Genomic DNA, 24,216 nt, shown 5'->3' with positions numbered 1-24,216 from the left:
GTGGCATTTGATCGAAATTTACTATGGAAACGAAAATTTACCTATATTTTCTAGAAAACAAAATAACACGAGCCCTCTTCCTCTCGTTCCAGCGTTGGGACACATGGGATTTCTATCAATTTTATTTTTAAACCATTCATTCGCACGCCACTATTGTATCAATAATTTATGCATACACAAAAACACATCACAAACGAATCACATCACATGAAAATATGAGTACTATTTGCAAAAATCGAATTTACTTTTCACAGAATCACGACCCAACACAAAGGCAATCGATTCCTAAATGCTACTCCAGCATTGGAGCCGCTTTTTGTTGATCGATCGATCAATACAACGAACTATCTCACGTACTCGTATCCAATACATCACACAAACACTCACACACAAAATTTAGGAAAACGATGCTCTGCATAGATATGAATTTTGATTTTAATTGATAAAATCGATTGCTCGATGCTTCAATACATTTTTCATCCCAACGATATTTTTTGTGAAGTGATCACTCGTAGAACGAACTCCGATCGTCAAGTGGATAGACTCCCATAATCACGCACACACACACATGCAAAGCAACGTAATGCCCGCATTCCTTTCGAGGTTGATTTTTGTCAATCATCCCCACACAACCGCTGGACAAACGAGATCGTACGCAGAATACACAGAGGCCACGCCGAAGAGCTACACATCTGAGAGGCGCAAGAAATAATCGCGGACTCACTCAAGATAAATATTCCTCACAATAAGAACACTGTTTGTACTGCGTCAACCAGTAAACCATACCAACTGCAAATCGTATGAGGTGTTGAGTAAAGCACGGTTGCTTCATGGTGACGTCACTGCTACACCTTACCGGTACGATCGCAAACGATCGCTTCAGACGCACACGCCCGGAAACAAGTGTAAATCGATGTTGATGGAACAACTACACTCGCACACGACACCTTCCGATCACTGTAGATAATGAATTGACGTTGAAATTAAACGTACCACACCGATCTACAATGGCTTTCACCATTGTTTTTCGTATGCTTTTTGTGCCCTGTAAACTTTGCAAACAGTGTGTCACAATGAAACTGTAGAAATTGGCTAAGAACGCACCATACGCACTTCTGCAGGCAGGCAGCAGCCAGATCGAAAACTCACTCGGAAACGCCTGCAAATCAACAACTGCGTCTGCGGGGCTCGAACTTTACCACTTCACCCTTACGATCTTTAACAGAGAGAGAGAGTGAGAGACGATGATCGCTCTCTTTTTCTGCCGAAATTCCTCTCAATGTTTATTTCGTATCAGTTTTCTCTTAACGCCTGAACTGAACTTGCGGCATTTGCCTGGTTTGTTTGTTATTCTGCGCGGCGGACAGATCGTTGGGCACGATTGACCTTAAGCACGGTTTCCATGCACGCACAAGTTTGGGTGCATGTTGAACAGTTCTAGCTTTGTTTTTCTTTTTTTTTCACTGGAGATAGTAATTAAAGACGTTTTAAATTTTAGTTTAAAGTAGAGAATAATCACATTCGGGTTGGCGCGCCGTACAACAGGTTACTTCATTAATCATGCTCAGAGCATCATGGGCATCAAGATTTAAAAGCGGTCGTGCTGTTCACGTTTTTCAACTGTTTGCTTGAATGCAAGCTCTGTGCAAGCCTGATTTACACCTGGTGGGAAAATGGCTACGATCTTTGTGGTTTGCATCACCGCTAAATCAATTTAAAAAATGCTTCTGTTTTTTACTGTAAAAGTATTAATTTTTTGTAAAGTTCGTCCCAAAGAAGGTTAAAACAAACGCCATTTAAACCAAACAGGGTATATTGTTTTAAACACCCTCACGCGGAAAAATCCCGTTTTAACTATCCCTCTAAATAACACAGGAAACGTTTGTAAACCGGACCGGTTTGAAATCGCTTTCGGATCGTTGTCTCGTTTTCATCGCAAGCGATCGTGGATCAATATTCATATCTGTTGGATTTTAATTTCCGCTGCAGTAGTTGGTCCAGGTCGAGTATTCCCCTTCGGATTCGATTAAATTATTGCTGGGTTCTGTTGTCAGTGTCTGTAACACTACCGCACTGATACGGGTTACGGTCTGTTCTCCATGATAGGGGCGGCTGGTTGTTCCTTCTGTCCTGACATCCGTAGGGACATTAAGCAAGGATGCGAAGGACCTCCGACGAGATAGGTGGTTGGGGGAGAGGCCTTGCAAGCCACCCCTAGAAAACAACTACCGCAACAAAAGGGCAACAACATAATTTACCGCACCGGACCAATGGATACAGATCTCCGCAAGGAAAAAGGACTTACGATGGGAGGCTCAGCACCTGGAATTGTAGATCCCTTATATCTGATGGAAGCACCCGAATCCTGTGAGATGAGGTCCAGGCCCGCGGTTTTGAGATAGTAGCACTTCAGGAGGTGCGTTGGAAGGGTACAATGGTACGGCGTTCCTGGTAATAGGTGCGATGCAATAACGGGTGATTGGATGGTGGCCAGTAAACGAACGAAAGTGCAGGTTGAGGATTTAAGGCAGGTTCTTCAATCTGCGCATCATAAATGTGCACAGTCCGCGCCTTTGGAGCACCGATGACGAGAAGGAGCTCTTTTTTACGCAGCTGGAGAAGGAGTATGACCGCTGATGTGAACACATGATGTGAAGATCGTCATCGGAGCCCTTAATGCTCAGGTCGGACGGGAGGAGGCATATAAACCAACAATTGGAAACTTCAGCGCCCACCAGCTGACAAACGACAACGGCCTTAGGGTCATCAATTTTGCCTCCTCCAAGCACATGTGCAATCGCTGCACCTTTTTCCAGCACGCACCTCGGTTCAGGTACAACTGGAGATCACCACTACAAACCTATTCCCAAATCTACCACGTTCTAATAGACGGAAGGCACTTCTCGGATATTATCAACGTGAAAACGTACAGAAGCGCAAACGTCGATTCGGACCATTTCCTGGTAATGGTAAAGCTGCGCCAGAAACTCTCCGTGGTCAGCAATCAACCGAGCAACGCTATCCCAAGGCTCAATCTGGGTCGGCTGAGGCAAGCTTATGTGACAGAGGGGTATGCAGCAGCGCTCGGGGAAGCGCTCTCGGACAACAATCCCGCAATGTCCTTGGAGACCACTGGCGTATGGTGAAATGAGCCATGAGCACCGCAGCCGAACTGAAAATTGGCCGCTTACCACGCAGACAGCGAAAGAATGGTTCGACGAAAAGTGCACTCGTGCACTATCCGAGAAGAATGCATCACGCACCCTCATGCTTCAGCATGAAACGCGTCAGAATGTGGAAAACTACAAACGACTGAGGAGACAGCAGACTCTGCTCTTCCAGGAAAAGAAGCGCCGCTCTGAAGAGTTAGATGAACAGCTGTTGGAGCAGCTCTATCAGTCGGGGGACGCCCACTCGTTTTACAGGAGGTTGAAAGAGGCACGGAGTGGATTCGCTCCTAAAACCGCGATGTGCCGGGACGCAGACGGAAACCTCCTGACAGACGAGCGGAAGGTGATCGAAAGGTGGAAGTGCTACTTCAAAGGACACCTGAACGGAGCAGAGACAGGAGAGCTTGATGCAAGTAGCAGAATAAGCCAACAGCAGCAGCAACACAGCAGCAGCAACCACATCAGTGACAGCAATAGTACAGAAGACGAAGAGCCTCCGCCATCTCTGGATGAGATTGCCAGCGCCATCAAGCAGCTTAAAAGCAACAAGGCTGCTGGTAGTGATGGAATGGCCGCCGAGCTTTTCAAGATGGGACCCGAGAGGCTTACCGTCGAAATGCACAAGCTAATCACGAGAATGTGAGAACAGGAAGAATTATCGGCGGAGTGGAAACTGAGCATCATTCACCCAGTCTACAAAAGGGCGACAGACTGGAATGCTCGAACTATCGAGCAATTTCAGTCCTCAAGACTCTGTCCCTGATATTGTTCTGCTTGCCCCCCTTGCTACAGATTTCGTCGCCAGAAGTGCCGAGAGCACCAGATCCCTACGCACCTCCTGTTTATCGATTTCAAGGCGGCTTACGGTACCATAGATCGAAATGGAACATAATGCAGCGGCACCATTTTCCTGGAAAGCTGATCTGGCTGCTAAAGGCCTCCATGAATGGGGTGCAGTGCAAAGTGAGAGTATCGAACATGCTGTCGGAATCGTTCGAATCTCACAGGGGTCTGAGGCAAGGGGACTCTCCTGTCCACTGTTCAATATAGCCTTGGAAGGTGTCATACGAAGCGCAGGGCTAAACAACGATATCCGCTGCACGATTCTCTACCGGTCTCTTCAATTTCTTGGCTTCGCGGATGACAACGATGTCATCGTTGGCAAGACGACAGCGAAGGTGTGTGAGGCACCCGACACCCGACTGAAACGTGAAGCAGCAAGAATTGATTTCATGATCAATGCGACGAAGACGAAATACCTGCTTGCCGGAGGCTCTGATCGTGATAGAGCCCGAGTGGGAAGCAGCGTGTTAGTCGACGGCGACAACCTCGAGGTAGTAGAGGAGTTCTGCCATCTCGGGACTGTCGTAACATCGGATAACGATGTCAGCAGCGAAATCCGGAGACGCATTGTACAGGGGAATCATGCCTACTACGGCCTTCACCGTCTGCTGAGATCCAAAAGTCTTTGAGACCGCGCGAAATGTAAGATATATCGCACACTGATTCGCCCGGTGGTCCTATATGGCCACGAGTCTTTGATCATCCGAGCGAAGGATGCAAACGATCTTGGCGTGTTTGAGCGTCGCATCCTCCGGACCATCTTTGGCGGTATGTTCAAGCATGGGGTGAAGAGGAGAAGGATGAACCACGAGCTTGCTGAGCTATACGGAGAACCGGACATCCTGAAGGTAGCAAAGACCGGCAGGATACGATGGCTGGGGCATGTTATGAGGTTGCCGGACTCATGCCCCGCCAAGAAGGTATTCATCAGCGACCCCCAGTTCGGCACGAGGCGTCAGGGAGCACAGCGAGGGGTGACCTGTCGGAGATCGGGTGCCTACACGGATGGGAAGCTGCAGCCAGGGATCGAGTTTCCTAGAAATCTATTGTTGACCGGGCCGTGTCACGACGACGTGCTCTTTAAAAGAGCAGGTCAACATAATGATGATGATATTGCTGAGTTATTTAGGTATCTGTTCACATAGCTAACAAGGAAGATGACCTTATTAATTCACACGAAAAAAAATATAACAATTAGATTTTAAACGTTTTTCATTCAAAGAAGAACGGGACAGGCCGTAAGTTTGAAAAAGTCTAATCAAATGAAAATTCAAAGATCAAAGATTGAAATTCTAGAGGTATGCCATATGATAAAAAATGTTTATCTAATAAATTGACTTCTAATATGCATTGAAAATTATGTACGACATCCACATACAGGTTAATTAGTTATGATAAATGGGACAACGCGGATAACAAGCATAAATTCACGTACCAAGAACGACTGTCACAAATTTGATCATCAAATTAATAACAAACGTAACCAAGCACTCCAACAAAACCCAAGGCCAGTTGTTCCGTGCTAAGGTTTTCACAAGGAAATACTTACCAACTAATGTGAATTTGAACTAATCGTACGTTATTATTCATTGTCATTAAATGTGATTAGGGCCATATCGCACGGAATAAATTATTACGATCAATATTTTCGTACTTTAATTGGCAAACGTTGCGTTGCAGGCGAACGTACGACAGCCGGGCGAAGGAAAACAATGGTTGTTTGAGTTAAATGCTTAATCGTCACTAGAAATTGTTGTGCGATGGCAAACTGTAGAAGAGGCAATTTAAACATATGCCCTTTTGTTTTTTATCATTTCTTTATCAAGCGTTGCAAAACACCAGCTCGATTGCACCTCGGTCGTCGGTTAGTAGGAGATAGCGAGCGGTAAAACTTTTCAGATTAATGGCAAAACTTTCACCCGTCATTTCAACCGTGTTAAAGAGGTCTTCTGTATTGGGAAGTGCCCGTGTGAAGAGGGTCTCCTTGGTCTATTTGACTTTCGCGAAAACTCCTTCCCAAACTGTCTTCGAAAGGCGGCTTTCCAGGCTTTTATCTGTACAACAAGAGCATTGAAAAGTTAAGAGGCCGTGTGTTATCGATTCATTCGCCAGCTTGCCGCAGAAATATGTCTTCGGATCGTGTGTGAAGTTTTTATTGAGGTTTTGAGCGGTGCCAGGTGTTAGGTAGAAGTTCAAACTTTTTGCCACTTATATTCCAAACTTTTTATTTAAAGCAAAACCATAGATTTTTTTTGTTTCCTGTCCTAACGACTGCAGTAATTTTGATGAAGGTCGTTTTGATTTTCGTCATGAATCAATGTAACGGTAGGATCGGAGGGGGTGTAAGGAAACAAGGTTTTGATTAATTTATGTACTTTATGTACGTGACATTGAAATTTTAGGGCTTGTTATGATTACGCTTACAAGAGTCAGGTATTTTCTTCACCATCATTTTGGTAAGATATCGAATAATTTTACAACATTCCCACACACACACACACACACACACACACACACACACACACACACACACACAAGCTTATAGACAGTACAGCCTAAAAATGTGCTCTGTAGTACAAAAGAAAGAAAAATCTGTCTGGAGGGAACATAAACACTCTATTGAGCCAATTTTTAGAACTACGCAAATAAACCTTTGCTTGTCATTGTCATGCTGCAAAGCATGGAAATATATGCTAGGAAGGTTCCAAAGAATAACACCACAATCTTGTTGGAACGGACATTTCCCTATGCTTTGGCTGGCAGTTTGCAAAAAAAAAAGTGCATAGACAAACGGTTCACAATGTTTGCACTGTTTTGTTTATTGGCATCAAGTATGCAGTAAGCATCGTCATACGAGAAGCGTTATTGGATCTGAAGAATCTAAAAGATAAACGAATTGGAAGCATTCTTAAGCCATACGTACGTACCGTCGGAACTACCCGCCAGAGTTCGTATATAGTTGAACCAGTTTGAGAAATCAAATCTACCCGCTGATGTTGGATTTTAATCTCCCAACATTTTTGCTTAAAATGTAAAGAGATAAGCTTGTGCAGGCGTTAGTCGCAACATTAATCTAAATAAATTAATGTATTGTATCAAATTCTGGTTATGATAACACACCAAAACATTGTACCTGTAACAGTAACGGCAAGTGGATGATTGTTATCCGACATCCTAAGGCGCAGATAAATGTTGACGTGATCTGTGACTCTTTTAGCAATGACAAGGGAAACGTTGAGCTTATCAGCAGTATTCTTGTAATGGTGTTTTGTTAGCACTATACAAAGCCACAGTAATAAATTGCACATGTTCTTTAAGGATGATGTGTGATAAGAATCGTAAAGAAAACGCAAATGATCCCACCACGCAACTTTCCCTTCGGTGCCAATTCCCATGGGTGTGCAAAAACACAAAAATGTAATCATTGGATTTTGTCATCGACAATTTTCAACATATCGTAAAAAAAGCGTAGCTCCCAGTGTGAGCTGTAAAGCTGAGAGCCCTACAGCTCCAGTGCTTTGGTGGCCTCGTTTGAAGGCTACAAGGCGGGCTTGGAAAGACACCCGTGCTGATCGAAGTGGTTGATGAAATCTGTTGCATTTTGTATCTCCGGGTGCGAGATTAAAGTGTACACCCTTATCGCCTAGCGCCGGACGATGTTCTTATTTCTCAATCTCCGTTTACGAATGTCATCATCGTAAAAGAGCCCCCAAAAAATGCATAAACAAAGCAAAACCTTATCTGCTTCACCTAACCAGGGCACGTTCGTACCGTGGACCGGCTTCACCGACGGATGATTGAAACATACTGCAACGAGAGATGTAAATTCAACGCCATGACCTGTATTGGTTTTATTTACAAGTTTTTGGAAAATATTTGCTAATAAAAGTTTTCCGCATAAACTACACTGCAAGCATCATCCTAGTGTAACAGTCATCCTGCTAGAGCGAAGGAGCTAAGGAGTTGCAGCGGTAGCGATGCGATTCTTTTCAATTTTGAAAACCTACGAAAAGCATCCGAAATTTTACGACTTGTCGTCATTTTCTCAAGTACCTCTCTCAGACTGTGCCACCTCGCATGCATTCTGTACACTCCGCGCCATTCTGCAGCCCAGGGGTTCTTGGGCCTTAAGAGGGCTTGACGGTTTTACGCACTTGCTCCGGAGTTTCTTTCTGGAAAGTTTGTCAGTGTGCTCTTTGAAAGGCTCTCGAAAATGGATGAAGTCCTTGCAGAAGTGGTTTAAGGGAGCATTCCTCAGTCACTTCGGTTCCAGTGTGGTTCCAGTGGTGTGGTTTGTGGCGAAGATCCCCTTAAAACGAGCGAACGTATTTTTCTTCCCAGGTCGATCGTTGCCCTTTCCCTGTTCTGCCGAAGGTTTTACAGTTGGTACATAATTTATGTTTTTCTCCACATTTCCGGTTGCCTTGAAGATTTGGCTTTTTTTTTTGCGTGTGTTTTGCTTTATGAGCGAACAGTGCTCCGTGGTGGTGGAGTTATGGCGTGCAAAATAAATGAACATGTTACAGTCACTAATAAGCCAAATTTCCCTCCCGAGGCGTGAATAATAAGCCCGGATGAATGAGATCTTATACTGGTGCAAATCAGTTGGAGCTCAGAGTAATGAATGAAATAATGTTTTTTTTAACAACGCAAACGGTCCCTTTTCTCTATGTTCTTAAATTCATGGCCTAAAGTTTCGTTTACTTCGCCCTGCAATAAAAGTGTAATATAAAGACGAACATTGCAATTCTAGAGATGCCGTTGTTTCTTAGGGAGTCTTTTTTTAAAACCTTGTGCTTGTCTGTACGCTTTACAGCATAAAATGCAAAAATTAAAGAGCTTAGAAAGCTTACAAATTGTGAAGAACTCGTAGTTGTAATAAGATAAGCAAATTGTTAGCTGTAGTCAATTTGAGGAAGACTTGTTGAAGAACTAACATTCAACCAACAAAGCGCGCTGTATTACAGCAGTTTGTATTAAGTGTTAGGGTGTAAACATAGAACCAGCGGTAAAATAAAATTATGAAACGACACATTTGTAGCCACATTCTGATGATGAGTCTACTAATTCTTTCGAAATGGTCATTTTTTTCAAATTGACCTTTTAGAAAAAAACGGTCTTAGCGGTCTACCGAACAGAAGATGACCCTTACGGTTTACTGATAGTTGCTATCTTCTTCTGTCATTTCAACTAACAGAAAGTGGCTTACAGCCAACTCCTACTCAGCTAAAACATGTTGATGGAAATGTAGCCAACCATGTCTACCAGGCATTTCTTATATTCACTTGAGCAAGGGAATTGAGACATTTTCTAGCTTCTATTTCAGCTATATATATAAGTTATATGGCAGTCTTCCAACTTTGCAAGTTGACTGTCAAAGTCGGTAAGCTATTATGGACTTCGTTTTATTTTTTTAAAGGACACTGGAACTTGAACATGTTATGCGAGCACACTTCGATGGGGGAGATATGTTCTAGTCACAATCGGCAATAAGATTGCAGAGCTAGGCGAACCTACATACGTTTGTCCATAAGTTTTAAAGTGTGTTGACCATTATTGCTTTATTCGATTTTGCTTCTAATTCTAATGAACCCGTTATCGTATTAGCAAAGATGTCGTTCCAAATAGAAAGCTTGTTTCCGGAATAATAAACCTCTGGATGGGATGTTTAAGTCAGTGCCACCCAACATACTCAACATAAATTATTATTTAAAATAGATTTAAAGCGAATATTCAATGCATAAGGCTTCATACTTCTTATAAACTTTTTTAATGTATGGATAGTGTAATTGGGATTATTTGTTATGTATGGCATTTATGTGTTGTTCGTAACAATAAATACCATGCGGCCTGGCAAAGGTCTGTCAAAGCACCTTTCCAGCAACGATTGTGATTGAGCCTCATTTTCGCATCAGCTTTTGAAGTTTGACGCTTCCTTTTACACCTGCGCTCCTGAGGGCCCTACCAACCCTCGTGACAAAGACCACAATGTGTAGGATAGCTGATGATTTATGAGTTGGAAAACGAGCGGCTCTCGAGTTGACCGTGTTGTATTCGCAAAACGCTCCGGCCCGGTGTATTTTCATCCGCATTAAGAAAACATAATTAATAGCAGTCCATGTTCGGCTCAGTCTGGAGCGACCGAAAAAAACTGTCACTTTCTCCAGTTTTGGCCAATAGCCAAGCGGTACGGAAGCGATCCCGTAACGGTCGTACGGCCAAATCCTTCCGTGAAAAATAGGCAACATGCCTTTGAATCAAACATTTTCCCATGCTAAAAACAAACGGTGTTATTGCTTTGGTTGCGCTTTTGACGACCGGCCACCTCATCGCTAGAAATGGTAATTTATTCGAGCACTGGAAGCGAAATAACGGTGGCAAACGTTACGAGGTGTCACGAAAGGGTAGTTTTCAGTTTGGATAGGTCACTGGGAGAAGTTTTGCTGTTAATCATTATGGTCGGCATTTGTGATATTGTTTGTGTGACTCTGCGTGTGGTGGTGTTGGTGTTTGTGTATGTCTGTGTGTGTGTATAGGCATTTTTACTTTAAGTTTACTTTCTCCACCAAACAATTGAAGTGACTGGAAATGACACTTCCCGTAAGGGGTTGGAGAAGCAAACAGGACATCTTGAAGATCAAAGTTTCAAAGTCAATGTTTTAAATTTGTATTTTTTATTGAACTTTATCAAAAAATTTTATAACACTTCTAAGCGCACGCCATATACATAATGTTATGCTCATTAACACTATCTCGTATTATATTCCAAATGTCGATGAAACGCAAAAGCTCAGAAAAACGACAAATTGCTTACGCAGTGTATCTTCTGTTCAAAAAACAATATAATAACTCTACAATCTCTAAAGCTGTGCCTTATTGAGTGTCCTAGGATTCCGAATTTGTAACATTTCCCCCATTTTTCAAGCATCGTCATAGACGAATGCTTGAAGAACCTCTTGGCCACTCGAAATGTTGTACGCTAATGTACTTATTTAATAGTTTTCCCATGAATAATTTCCGTCCAAACCAGTCGTTCCAATCCTGCGACAGCGTTACGGTTGATGTTGTTTGTTGTCATTTCTATCATAAGTTTCCTGTTCCTTGGAGGGTCGCCTTGTTTGTTCGTCATTGGGGCGTACATGCCTCTTTTCCAAAGATTATGTAGACAAAATCTTTGCTTCTTTATTACTTTTTTCTGATCGTTTTCTTACGTTGGAATCTTCAGAAGATCTTCAGTGTTCAGTACTGAGAAAAGGAGCAAGTTCCGAATGGGATTTGATATCAGCCATATCGTGTGAATGACCGGTGTTAGGTCGCAGTAGACATCACTAAGGCACTATACAGGCCCCAAAAATTTAATCTAAATCTAGTTAAAATGTGTTTTCCATTCAAAGAGCTGGTGAACTTTACCAATACCACTTCTACTGAGGGTTGCACCAGTAACCAAATACCAACTTTTCGGCTGAAGATATCTGTACACAGCCGTTGATAAAACGGAAGATAGAATATGACTTAATTTCCGGTGCCTAAGTCGCATCTAGTTTATCGTAAATAAGTGAACTGAAGTAAAAAAGGACGGTAACAAGCAACTAAATTACTCTAAACTCAATCAGAACAGATACAGCTACCACAATATCCGTAGGGACAACAGCATACTAAATATAGAAAACAGTAAGTAGCATCGCACAAGCGTCATCGAACGATCTTGTCTTCGCTTACTCGTACAGCAAATACAAAAAAGGACGTACAACAAACTTCATTGAGCTCGTCTCCTTTCTAGCACGTAGCAAGTTTCCAACACGGTGTTAAAATTTCGCGATTGAAAGTTGATTAAAAAGCAAAGATTTAGTAAGTTCTTCGAGAGTTCTTTGTAAAAAGATAATTGTATATTCTGAGCAGTATAACCAAGGGAGATAATCAGTGGGCAATGTTTTAACTTCATTATGCAGATAAAGCTTGCGCTTTTAAGCAGTCTTTGAATTTGAACACACATAGATAACTTAAGTAAGTATTGCCTATTTTCTAAATGTGTAAATGGCTTGTTTATTCTTATCCTTTTCTAACAAGGTTTCATTCTAGCCAATGGTTGAAAATGGTACATATTTTTCAACATCATGTAAGCAACATGAATGAAAACAATACTTGATTTCACACCATTGCTATAACCGTGCTAACTAGCATCAGTGTGTGCTATCCATTCTTAAACTTCGAGTTTGCTACCCGATGCAGCAGCTAATTTATTCCTCATGGGTTCCATAACAAAGAGACTATTGTCTTAGTGACTTTATAAACTCCGTGTCTGCTTTGGTGGACTTTATTATGATGCAGATTTACTTATTCTACATTTAATTAATCAATCATTGGACTATGGCACCCGATGCAGCTGAAACGAGCATGAATATTTATGAGCTCACTCTTCAATGTAGAACGTACGTACTTATTTGCTGTCGCAGGAAAAGGAGCATTCGCTAGACAAATCGTAGAATAACTTACCACATTCTTCTCATAATGACGATAACTTTGTCAGGATAAGAGCTCTGGAAGTGTAGGGAGAAGTGTGAGAACGAAAGAAAAAGAAAAAAAACAGTGGTTTAATCCTTGCAGCTAATTAGCCGATTGCGCTTTACTTGTCATGTTCTATCAATTATTGTAAGAATTTTTTCATTAATTATACTAACTCTGCGTAAAACTGCAGATCGAGCAAGAGTGAAAGCAAAGATGTAAACATAAAAGACGTTCGGGAAGTGCATTCGGGACATTGCAGAAACATGAAAAACAAACTTAACATTTTAATTTTTAGGTTAACTCTACAGCGTAAACATCGTGAGCTGCAATATAGACGTAAAAGTTTTAATTAACTTCAATTCTTTACAAGGCGTTTGTAACGACAATTTTCTGCCTAATCTTTAAACCTGTAATTAAAATAAGTTCTTGTTTAAAAATACTTCAACAAGTTCGTTGATCAGTTATTGATGACTTTTTAAATTCAATAGCTATCACTTCCTGTCTCCTGATAAAGGTAAAATAATAAAAAAAATATTACATTCAAAATAAAATATGTATTTTCTTCGAAACCTAGCTGAGACGTGAGTAGCCGAGCTTTTACAGGGTTTCTGAGTAGAACTAGACAAATGCGAGGCATTTCAAGACTACGCTCAAGATGAACTGGACAGCGGGTAGGTTGAACTGGACAACCGTCGCTGTTTATTTATTTATTAAATAAAAGAAATATCTGCCGCTAGGGCTACATATAAGTGACTTAATTGCTAAATGATTTAAAAATTAAACTAACTAAATACACAGAGGCTAAAACGGACGACAATCGATAGGCTTTAGTCAAACTAGGCATTGCAGAAACAACAAACAGAAAGGAAAAAAACTACTACACGCATGGAAAGAACGAATCAAAGAATTGAAGGAGGAGGCGTTGGAAAGACTGATGGGAAAGATGGAAATCAAATAGGTGAGAAGCATTGTTAAACGCCTGAAAACATTGAAGTAGAGGATCACTGGAACCATACATCGTCCGTCTCGAAGGGATAAACAAAAAATTCCGCTGCCGCAGCACACGAGATGGAGCGTACATATGAATTCTAGATAATAGAGCAGGCGAGTCAATAACGTTTCTTAGCAAACCACTTATAAAAGATGCTTGAGAGAAAGCATGGCGATCGTGTAGCGACATTAAGCAAAGTAACCTGCAACGTGCAGGGTACGAAGGAAGGATATTTGACGATCTGCCTAAAAAGCGTTTCACTGCTAACCGCGTAAAATTACGCTGGACTTTTTCAACTCTAGTGCTCCAAGTCTGACTAGTCGGGCACCAAACAATGCTTGCGTATTCAAGAATAGGTCGAACCAAGCTGCAGTACAGAGCTTTGAGACAAAGTGGTTCCCGAACATCCTTAGACATCGTACAGATCATTCCTAAAACCTTGTTAGCTCGGCTGACTGTGTAATCGATGTGATCACTGAATGTTAACTTATCGTCTAGGAGAACCCCAAGGTCACGAACAACATTCACACGATTTAGAACCGCAGAATCCAACATATAATTAAACATAATACAATTTGTAGAGCGAGAAAAAGATATACAGGAACATTTATCAATACTTAAGGAAAGAAAATTAACGGAACACCAGGAGGAGAAACTGTCTAGGGAGGATTTTAAGGACGAGCACAAATCTAGATCGGTTATACGACAAAAAAAATTTATGTCATCCGCAAACATTAAATGAGCCGATGAAGGAAGAACATAACTAACATCGTTAACAAACAGAAGAAAAAGAAGGGAACCCAGCACACTACCCTGGGGAACCCCAGACGAACAGTGAAACTCGAATGAAACACATGATTTAAACTTAACTCTGCTTACACGATCATGTAAGAACGACTGTAACCAAGCCAGTAAGCCAGGAGAAAACCCCAGACGTTTCAGTTTGGCTAAAAGCAAAGTATGTGGTATTTTGTCAAACGCAGCTTTAAAATCAGTGTATACTGCATCAAATTGGAAGCCTCTATCAATGCTGGTTAAAGCAGAGGAAACAAAATCAACCAGATTAGTGGAACGACCAGGCATGAAGCCATGCTGAGTGGGACTAATCCAAGAATTGACTTGACCCATCAGTTGGGTGCGTATTACCGATTCAAATACTTTACTAAAGGCAGACTGATTTGTAATACCACGATAATTATGGATGTCAGCTCGATCACCCTTTTAAAACAGGGGCCTTATCCATGTCATTTTCCAAGCGTTAGGAAAAGTACCTAAGGATAAAGATCGCTCAAAGAGAAGAGTAAGAGGATAGGCAAGAGACTCTCGACAATAAAACAAGGCTGCAGCGGGAATACCATCAAGACCTGGGCCATACGATGGTTTAAGTTTATCTAAAGCACGTGAAACACAATCAACACTAAGAGGGAAAGAATCGACAGGTAATATATTCTCAGGAATATAGGAAAGTGCCCGATAATGGTTTCTCGGAAATGGTCAAGTTGAACTGGACAAACGCTAGGTTGAAGTGGACAAACGTCAAGTAGAACTGGACAGTCATATTTGAAACGCTTGGCAAATATTTGAAAAGTAATCGTTGAAATACACATTTTTAGTAATTTACATGCATAACATGCATTCAATAATAACATTAATATAGTATGTACTTCGAACATGTTTGAAAGCGGTAAAGCAAATGTATATGAATTTTTGTACGTCTGATTTAATATTTTAAATTCTGTAAAATATCCATGACAACAGCTACAAGAACTCGATTCAGTGATTATAAACAGAAACGTCTTTTGTCATCTTCTGTCAAAAGATAAAATTTTGAAGCGGTATTGCAAATATTTTATTTCTATCGCACAATTTCAAATAAAACCATGCATTCTGATTGTAAACATATTCGTTCGTTTGGGAATTATTTAGAATTGGAAATTAGAAAAAATGTGCAGCAGTATTTTTTTTATTTTATAATTTATCAAGCGTTCCGAAACGCTTCAAACCGTTTCACCAACCATTTCATATATGACTGTCCAGTTCTACTTGACGTTTGTCCACTTCAACCTAGCGTTTGTCCAGTTCAACTTGACCATTTTCGAGAAACGGCGACGGTTGTCCAGTTCATCTTGAGCGTAGTCTTGAAATGCCTCGCACTTGTCTAGTTGTACTCAGAAACCCTGTAATAATTGTTTTTCAAGTTTTCTATTGAAAACTGTTGTTTCTGTTGCTTATTTACTTCATTGAAATATTGATGAGCATCTAACATAAAACATGATGACTAAAATCATTCAATGTTCATTAGCGCAAACTTTAACATCAGCTCCTCAATAACTTTTGCTGTGCGAAAAATGTTTGCAGTTACATTTGCAGCATTCGATAAAAAAGGTCTTCGAGCCTGATCAATAAAAGTCCAACTACGAAGAACCGTTTCGTTCTAGTATGGATTTTGATTTGATTGTTTTACGAGCATCTCTGTACAACTTGTTGATAAAAAAACGAGATAAACATAACATCTACTATCCATCACCAGCAATAGCAACAAGATATCGTAAAAGACCAAGCGAGAGCAACCGAAGAACACTGTGATATTTGTACATAATAAAGTAGGGTTCTTTTCGAAGATCCTAATTATGCGCTTTTCCTCATACAACATAAAGCTGTACCGTACCTTATCAATTTGCGCGTAACCAGCATCTTCCAATAAAGTTCTGCAGGACATTGTAGTATCGTTTTTTACCACGAAAAAAAAAACTACTTGTTAATTTTTTATCATCAACTGGATATTACAGCGCACGGCCGTAAATTGCGACTTATATTCCTCGTGGCTCTATAAGCGATACTGCTTAAAGCCTGCGTATGCCCTATCGCTTGACGTTATTTATTGCAAGCTGCCGGATATTTATTTGCGGCGTAAAGATGAAGATCAGTAGAGATTTGATCCATGATGAGTATTGTGTTGGGATGTTCTGTCCATTCATGGGCCGCTTTAACGGGGCCGCTCCATTAGTCGAACATTCAGCAATTCGTTACATACCAACCGGTCATAATGGGAAGAATAAATGCTTAATAAGGTACAGTCTGATTTGTTTCCGAATATTTCTGTTCTTTGCTTTCTACTTGGTTCCTTCCAATGAAATAATATAAACCAGTTGCACGAGCAAAAAATTCTACATCTTCTGCTTGCTTACTTTAAGGATCGCAAAATCCAGAAAACCATGCTCTCGCTCAACCTTGTCCTGCTGCTCACTGTTGCTGTAACAATAATGTACAACAAATTATCCCTACGAAGAACACCAATCTTGAGAAAGTTCGGCGTCCGTGCCCCGTCCGCCTCTAAAAATCGTAGTGCAATCTAGAGCGTGCCGCTGAGCAATGTCTTACTGGTGATAGACACGACCACCGCTTTAAGACTGTGTAACGGGTTGTTTCCACGCACATGCTGGTAGTTCCAATTGGGGAAGCAAAGAAAGCATCCGTCTTAGCAAGACTTATTCATAATTAATATTACTTCGCACTAATTAAAACTCGCGAAATGACTCGCTGGTTGTTGTTCAGGTGAACCCACGCATCCGGAAAGAGTCTTGCGTATTGTTGGACGACGGTTACGGTTGGCTGCGATTTTCTGTCCCAAATTTCCTCGGCCTATTCCATTCACATTTCAGCTTCTTGACGGAACACGTCGTAGGAAGTATGCCCACGACGGTGATAGTCTTTTCGCGTGACATTGTTCTCTTGCTCGTCATTTTTGTGCTACCCTTTTTTTTTACAAGCCACCAAATGTGCACACTGTACTTTATACTAAACCAGCTCAGAATTCATCATGGGCCATGTGGCAATATTTCGTGCATTAACATTTCGCGTTAAGTATAGTTTTATGTAAAAGATAGTATTAAGTAAAAGATATTTCGGTTCGTTTCGATATGGACTCTCATTTATAAAAAAAGTATTAATATTTCGATTTTCATTTTGTGCGCATTTTTATAAAGCTCCACGCTCGAATGAAACATAAACATTTATTTATCTTCAAGGTTGCGTGTTAACACTATCCTACATTATCCTAACTAACTATTGTTTAAAAATGCTCACAAATGAACAAACTCCTGCTGAAATTCATTATACTGTGCCAATTGGCATGAAACTTGTTTGTTTACATCTTCTCGATAACTGTTGCAAGATTTTTGCAATTATGTTCTACGAGTGGTGTCGCAAAGCCCAATGAATGATGTTGCGAAATGGAATCAAACAGCTGAAGGCAAAAGAAGAAACAGTCCTGGCAATGTTTCGAAACAGGGCGGCTTCCTTTTGGCGAATGAATCGTTCACGAAAACGTGCATTTCGAATATTCATCCCGAATGTACGCGAGCATGCGCAGCATAAGCGGTTATTACTGAAATGAACCAAGCATGCGATCCCGATGGATGGACCAGTGTTGGAGGAATCGTCCACACAGTCACAGTGCGAAATAGTGGGCGCTTAGCTTATCCGACGAGATGCGAAACGGGCAAGCTTCGGCATAAGTTCATTTCACCATTCGAAACCGGCTTTTGGCAAGTTGTTCGTTTGTTTGGTCTTTTGACAAAACATGTCAGTTCCTTCCGTACGAGCAGCTGATCAAGTTGCCTGTGATGTGCCAGCGTGCGTTGTAATGGGATAAGAGAGGAGTTCATTTAGTGCGGTATTCTTTCGAATCCCCTTGTACATTTGAGGTACTACATACACGCAAGTGGAGGCTGTGTGAAATAGCGTAAAATAGGCTTCACACTGTGATGATTTAAGATACAACAGCAACCCCGAACGAAACAGCAACAGAAATAAAACCCTTCCGAATGTGTCGTTACATGGGTTTTCGGTGAAGTGGCGAGAGTTTTCTGTGTGTTTATATTTTAATTATTCAGAAAAAGAGTTGCGTAGGATATCCAGCAACAACCAACAAAAAAAAACACGGGAGCTTACAGTTATGCCACGGCAGTAAATTCAATCTCATACATTATTCGAATTGTTTTTGCAACCCACAACAAATGTTCACTAATCAATTTCAACAGCAAATTGTGTCTTGAATGTGATAGTGCTGAAATTCAAATATCGACACGAGTTTGTGTGCTGTAAAGTGAAAGTGATGTTTGTGCGTATTACACACAAGACACATGTAAAAATAAAATCCAGCAAAATTCGGTGATTTCCAATATGTACTGGAGCGTAAATGGGGAGTGGTGTATTAAATATGAAGTCAAACCATTCATACAGTGCGCCAATTAGCGAAAAGTGTTAATCATTCGAAGTTTAATTCCAGTTATGAATTGTATTGTCCGCTAAAGCACACGTCAGGTCGCTGTGTTTCACGTGGAAAGCTCGTAACCATATGTGATTGTAAGTTGCAAATTTTACCTCGCGTTCAGGTGAATGTGCTTTAAATAAAATACAAGCCTTTCATCACGCTCACTGAGCAGCGGAAAGCACACAAAGAGTTTGTCAAAGTAGAGTGTGCTCGTGTGTAATACGGTTTGATTCCTGCGGTGTGTATATCCTGTGTTTATCGAGTTCCGGGTGACTTGGCAGTTGGTTGAGTTGTTGCAATTTTGTGGAGGTTTTTTTTTATTTGTTTCACTGTGTCCACTGTTCTGTGGTGTTGAAAAATGTGAATAAAATTTTGCTGTGAATTTATGTGGCCCGTGAATGGGCAGTTACGGGGCGCCGTTTCAGAGGATGATAAAAATGCGGTGATATGATATGAAGGTGTCTAAAGGAAGATGATTGATGGAAGACCATTTTACATTTGCCGCATAAATGTCAAGGTTAAATGTGTGTTGAGTGTTTCGTGTGTTTTTTTTATGCTAGTGGCAAGGTAAAATGTGAAGATTTCCTTTTTATTCTAGTGGAGAAATGGTGCGTGTTCGAGTGAGTGGTCAATTTTAAACAGTGGAAAGCAAAACTTAACTGCTAACAGTTTGCTAGTTCAGTTAAGTTCAATAGTGGTAGTTTGTTAAGCAAAAGAAGAAATACAAACAAAACAAAGTGTTTGAAAAAAAAACACGAAACACGACATTATTGTCATTTTGGTCATTATGTTATCTATAGAATAAATGTACAACTATGTAAAACATAGGGTAAGTAGAACTTCCATGTTAACAATCAAAATTACTTATTTTGACTTATTTTTATTTCTCTTAAAACAATTACAACAAAGTTCAGTTCAGTTCATTTAAAATTGTAAATTAAATTTGTTGTTGTATTGATCAGTTACACTATTTGCCATAACCAGTGCAAATACAGCTTTTTTAAAAGAAAATTTTGGAGCGTAAACCAGCCAAAGTTAGGAGGAGTTTTACAAGCATAACGAAGATCTATTTCAATTTTGAATTTCCCACCCAGTCCTTACATAAAATGATGTCAAAGTTCTTCACCGCTACATGTTGACTCAAAAAAAAATATAAAAAACAAGAAACTAATAATATTCCGGAATATTTGCCGCTGTTCATGTCCATAGTGTGCAAAAAGCTTTCGAAAATTAGAAAAGCTCTCTTTAAATTTTAAATTAATTTAAATTTGATGACTGTTTTTGTTCTTTTTGTTTCTAAATGAAAGAAATTGTGCTCAACTTGTGCTTCAAACCACGATATCCTAAGAAACTCAACCACGGTGTAGGAAAAATAGCGAACCAAAAAAAAAACCCCCCACAAACTCATCCAGCGTCCAAAGTCCTGAAGCATCATCATCCAACTTCCCTGAGTGGCTGCATAATTGATTATGGATCTTGTGTATTCCCAACTCAATTATTTTCAAAAGGCTTTCGGTTGGACGGAAAACCTTCATGTGCTGCATGCCGATAAAAATATAGCGAATCAAAAATCACTGAGGTTAAGGAGCGAGAGAGAGAGTAAAAAAAAGCCAAAGTACAACACGTACCTCACGTGGAACATAGCTTTGAATCTACCAATCGAAAGCGAAAAACAAATCATGCACACAGCATCTAACCACTTGGGTTCCAGCAGATCCAGATTCTAAAAATAAGGTCACTGAGCTAGAGGAAAATAATAAAAAAGCAGAATGCAGGCGTGTAGAAAGCCTTGCAGATTGCTCACTCTCTAATTATGTTGAGATATTTTCCAAAACCCACGAGTATTCCGGGGGGCCTGCAAGAAACAACACACCGCCAGCCAGCCAGCGACCAAAATGTAAGAAATGAAAGAAATGATGAATTTGCTCCGACCCTCGTGTAAAACGTTTTTCCAGCAATTTTTTAGCCACAGCGCTGCGTCCTGCGTTGTTTCATATTTGCTACGGCATTAGGCCGTACCGTTACAGCAAGAATATAAATTCTTGGAAATCTGTGGATTATCAATCTGACTTGATTTTCCGTACGTTGGCGAACGATAATAATATGGTTCGATGTTAGAAAAGTAAAATGTTATCAAATTAAACGCAGATTATCATGGTTGAGTTTGCTTTCATAATTTTTTTGCTCAAGCTCTATGGATTTTGAACCCCAACCAATAGTGGGTCCGAATTTTGGATAGAAAAATCACTATACAGATGCAGCTTGCGAAATGTTTACGCTTTGCAATCTGGTTGGGTGAAAATGAGTTGCGATGGTTCAACAGAGACGAGCTCATTAATGCTGCATTGAATTAAAATTCATTTGAATATTTAGCTCTATTTTTGCCCATCTCGAACCTCTTGATGATGGCACCGGAGTGTGCTATAAATAAAAAAGTTTCCAAGAAGGTTTGTCCGTGCTGTAGCCATGGACGCAGCGGTCCTTTATTCGCATTACGCACAACGGAACGTAGCTTCCAGAGGACTAGTTATCTCGTATCGTTTCAAGGAAGGATAACAAAGCTTATCAGTAGCTGCGCTTTGCTTAGCTACTGCTTTCATATGGGAAAACTCATCCAGAACAGTCCCCTACAGTGAGGGGGACCGTTCCCGTGATAGCTTCGTTCGAAATCTCGATGTTTTCACGCAAGTTCGTACCAATTTCGAACCGATCACGCGTTCACCCTCGCGAACATAGTCCACCCTTGCGGATGTTCGCCATCGTCAGAGCAGAGGTCTTATGCCTAGCGTCCCGCTAGTTGGTATGCCGGTTGAAGGGAAGGATTTGTTCGCCGAGCGATGGGGACATAGACGGGGATGCTGCAGATCGTGGAAAGCGATAAATTGTGTTATCTAATTCGAAATTACGGCTCCACATCTATGCTGGTGCAAACCTATTTCAACGCAGATGCGTACGTGTGGTGTCCGCCGTGTGTACGAGCCGTGTGTGCGTTTGTTTGTCGACGCATGTGAGAAAGTTTTATTCGTTTCCTAGGGCAGCAAGCAAGGTGACAGATCCATAAGGTGTTGGGAACGTGTTGAGCGTACAGTGCAGGGGCTTCTTGGTGGTGGTGTGGTTTTTGAACCATACCCGAAAGGTCCGTACACCAGAGGGCCGGAGAGAGTACTGGGCCGTGTAGGAAAAGGAGGTAATCGAAAAGAGCTTTTGTATTCACAGCAAATGTTCTTCTTATCGTGCTTCCCTTCCCTGTCTGCCTGTTTGCTAGTCGTCCCAACACCGTTCGGCGACATTATTTCTATTTTAATCGGTATATCCCGGAGTGTTGCTATCAAGGACATGTAAAGCTTGTTACCAACCGTTCGAATGCTCCAAGTGGCAGTGGTATCTTCTTCTTCCTTATCATTGATGTAACAACGAGAATAAAAATGGAAACAGCGGGCTTATGTACCTGTTGTTAGCTTTCAGGTTATGGCTAAGCCACAAACCCTCGAATCCTTGTTCGTGCGTGCATTTATGGAGCTTGCGGCGTACAAAAACTCTCCGTCGGCAGACAACTCTGCGTGCGTGTACACTCCCACATGTGTAATCCGAAGACTATTTTCTTTGCGTACACGATACTACTAAGCTTTTTATGTGCCGGTACCGATACAACCGTTTACTTATGATGATGAATGTTCGTTAGCAGAACTGGGGACATATCTGGCAAAGTTTTTTTTTCTATATTTCTTTTTTGTTGCACCTTACCGTTGAGTATTGAATAAGGGATACGCAAGCAGTGGCGTTTGGGAAACGCAAATGTATTTCGAGACCCATCAAAGCATTCCATATTTTGTGTAAAATTAATATTAAATTCTTGGAAACGCGAAATAAAATCCAAGCATAACGAGGCGTATAAAATCGATTGTTCGCAGAGACCATACTGTTACACAGAGTTTGGTGAAGCAGGATGAAATGTTTGCAGCTAAAATTAACCAAACGTAGCTAATGGTTCTTCTAATAACTTTATTCTTCAAGGAACAAGGCGCACAGGAGAGTTGCACGTGGCTTGCATTTTAAATATTATTACTTCAATAATATACTAAACATGTCCATCCAAACACATCCATCACACATGTCGTAACAAATGTTACTGGGTTGGAAATGTTAAATTATCTTTTGTATTTTATTTTTAACAATCGAGTTAGGAACGCGCTTACGGGGGTTGGAGATTACATCCCAATCTTGCTGTGTGTCAACGTGGGCCTTAACTATGTTCATTCCCCTCGATGCCTTAACAGGCGTGACCGTTGACAAAACCCTTTCACTTGAATGATTTACCATTTTCCTTCTTTTTTTACAGTTCGATAGCTACACTTCCAAGGATTGTACAGCAAAGCTTAGAGTAAAAGAATCCCATCATGGGTTCGTAAATCACAGCATGCGGCGTGTTTCTAGGGACGTATGCAAAAAAAAAAGGGTATTGGATTTTCCACAGCTTTCTACACCACTGACGCCTTTTGCGAGAAAAGACACTTTTCCTCACTTTTTTTTTGTTGTTTGGGTACGCGCAGATTGTTGAAATATTTGCTCGATAACTAGCCTACGTCTGTCACGCATGATTTGCCCTTTCAGACCCTTTCGCTTTTTTTTTTTTTTTGGTCGACCGAATAGTTACCAGTTGAGGCGGAAATATGTGGTATTTGCCTCGTGTCACTACATTGGAGGCTACGGGCCGACAAAAACCAGTCGTCTTTTCGCCTGAACCATGAAATAGTAGAATTGTTTGGAAGCTACGATGATTGCTCAATATGTTAGAGGGCATGGTAACTACGGGCGTGTCCTGATGGTATCACCCAATTTAGGTTTTCAGCGATTACAATTCACTTCATCGTTTTCAAAGAAGGTTGGTCCAAAAGCTGGGAGAAAAAACGGAAGTTACCTCTTATTGCAATAAAAAGCTCAAGATGCAAAACGCTATTTAGTGCTATCTCTCCGCACGAGACAAATAACTTAATCCGGGGTGACTGTTTTTTTTGGTTTTGCTTCGAAAACACTAAGCATTGAAATGCGTGTGCTTTGATAAAATATTGAATTGATAATAGAAAAAAAATCGTTCTTTACGAAGAAGTTATAGTTTAGCATAAATGTTGTGCCAGCAGACAATCCCATCTTCTGCTATCCATTCTCACAAATCTGTAATTTAATTTTCTTCAAATTCACACATCGATTTTCGGACAACTTGGTGCATATAGAAACAGCGAAAGCAATCATAAGAAAAAACGGATAAAACGTAAAACCCAAAAAAATCCACTCGACTTTGATCCGAATCCAAAGTATAAGAGACAATTCAAACGGAATTTATTTCATCGCCTTGAATTCCATTTCACACTTTGTCTGCCTTTGTCTACCATTTCTAGATTCTTTGATTTTTGTTTACCGATAGTTATACAATC

At 40.8% G+C, this 24,216-nt stretch overlaps 1 protein-coding gene across 1 annotated transcript in view; it reads left to right on the top strand.

The window, feature by feature from the left end:
• The window catches only part of LOC126558181 (uncharacterized), a 407,024-nt gene that overhangs the window by 116,945 nt on the left and 265,863 nt on the right, over window positions 1-24,216 (top strand). The window lies entirely within an intron of this gene.

The sequence above is a fragment of the Anopheles maculipalpis genome, chromosome 2RL (genome assembly GCF_943734695.1).
Source record: "Anopheles maculipalpis chromosome 2RL, idAnoMacuDA_375_x, whole genome shotgun sequence".
In the NCBI taxonomy this organism is placed as follows: Eukaryota; Metazoa; Arthropoda; class Insecta; order Diptera; family Culicidae; genus Anopheles; species Anopheles maculipalpis.
Note: the sequence above shows the minus strand (reverse complement) of the source record. Positions and strands in the feature narration are given on the sequence as shown.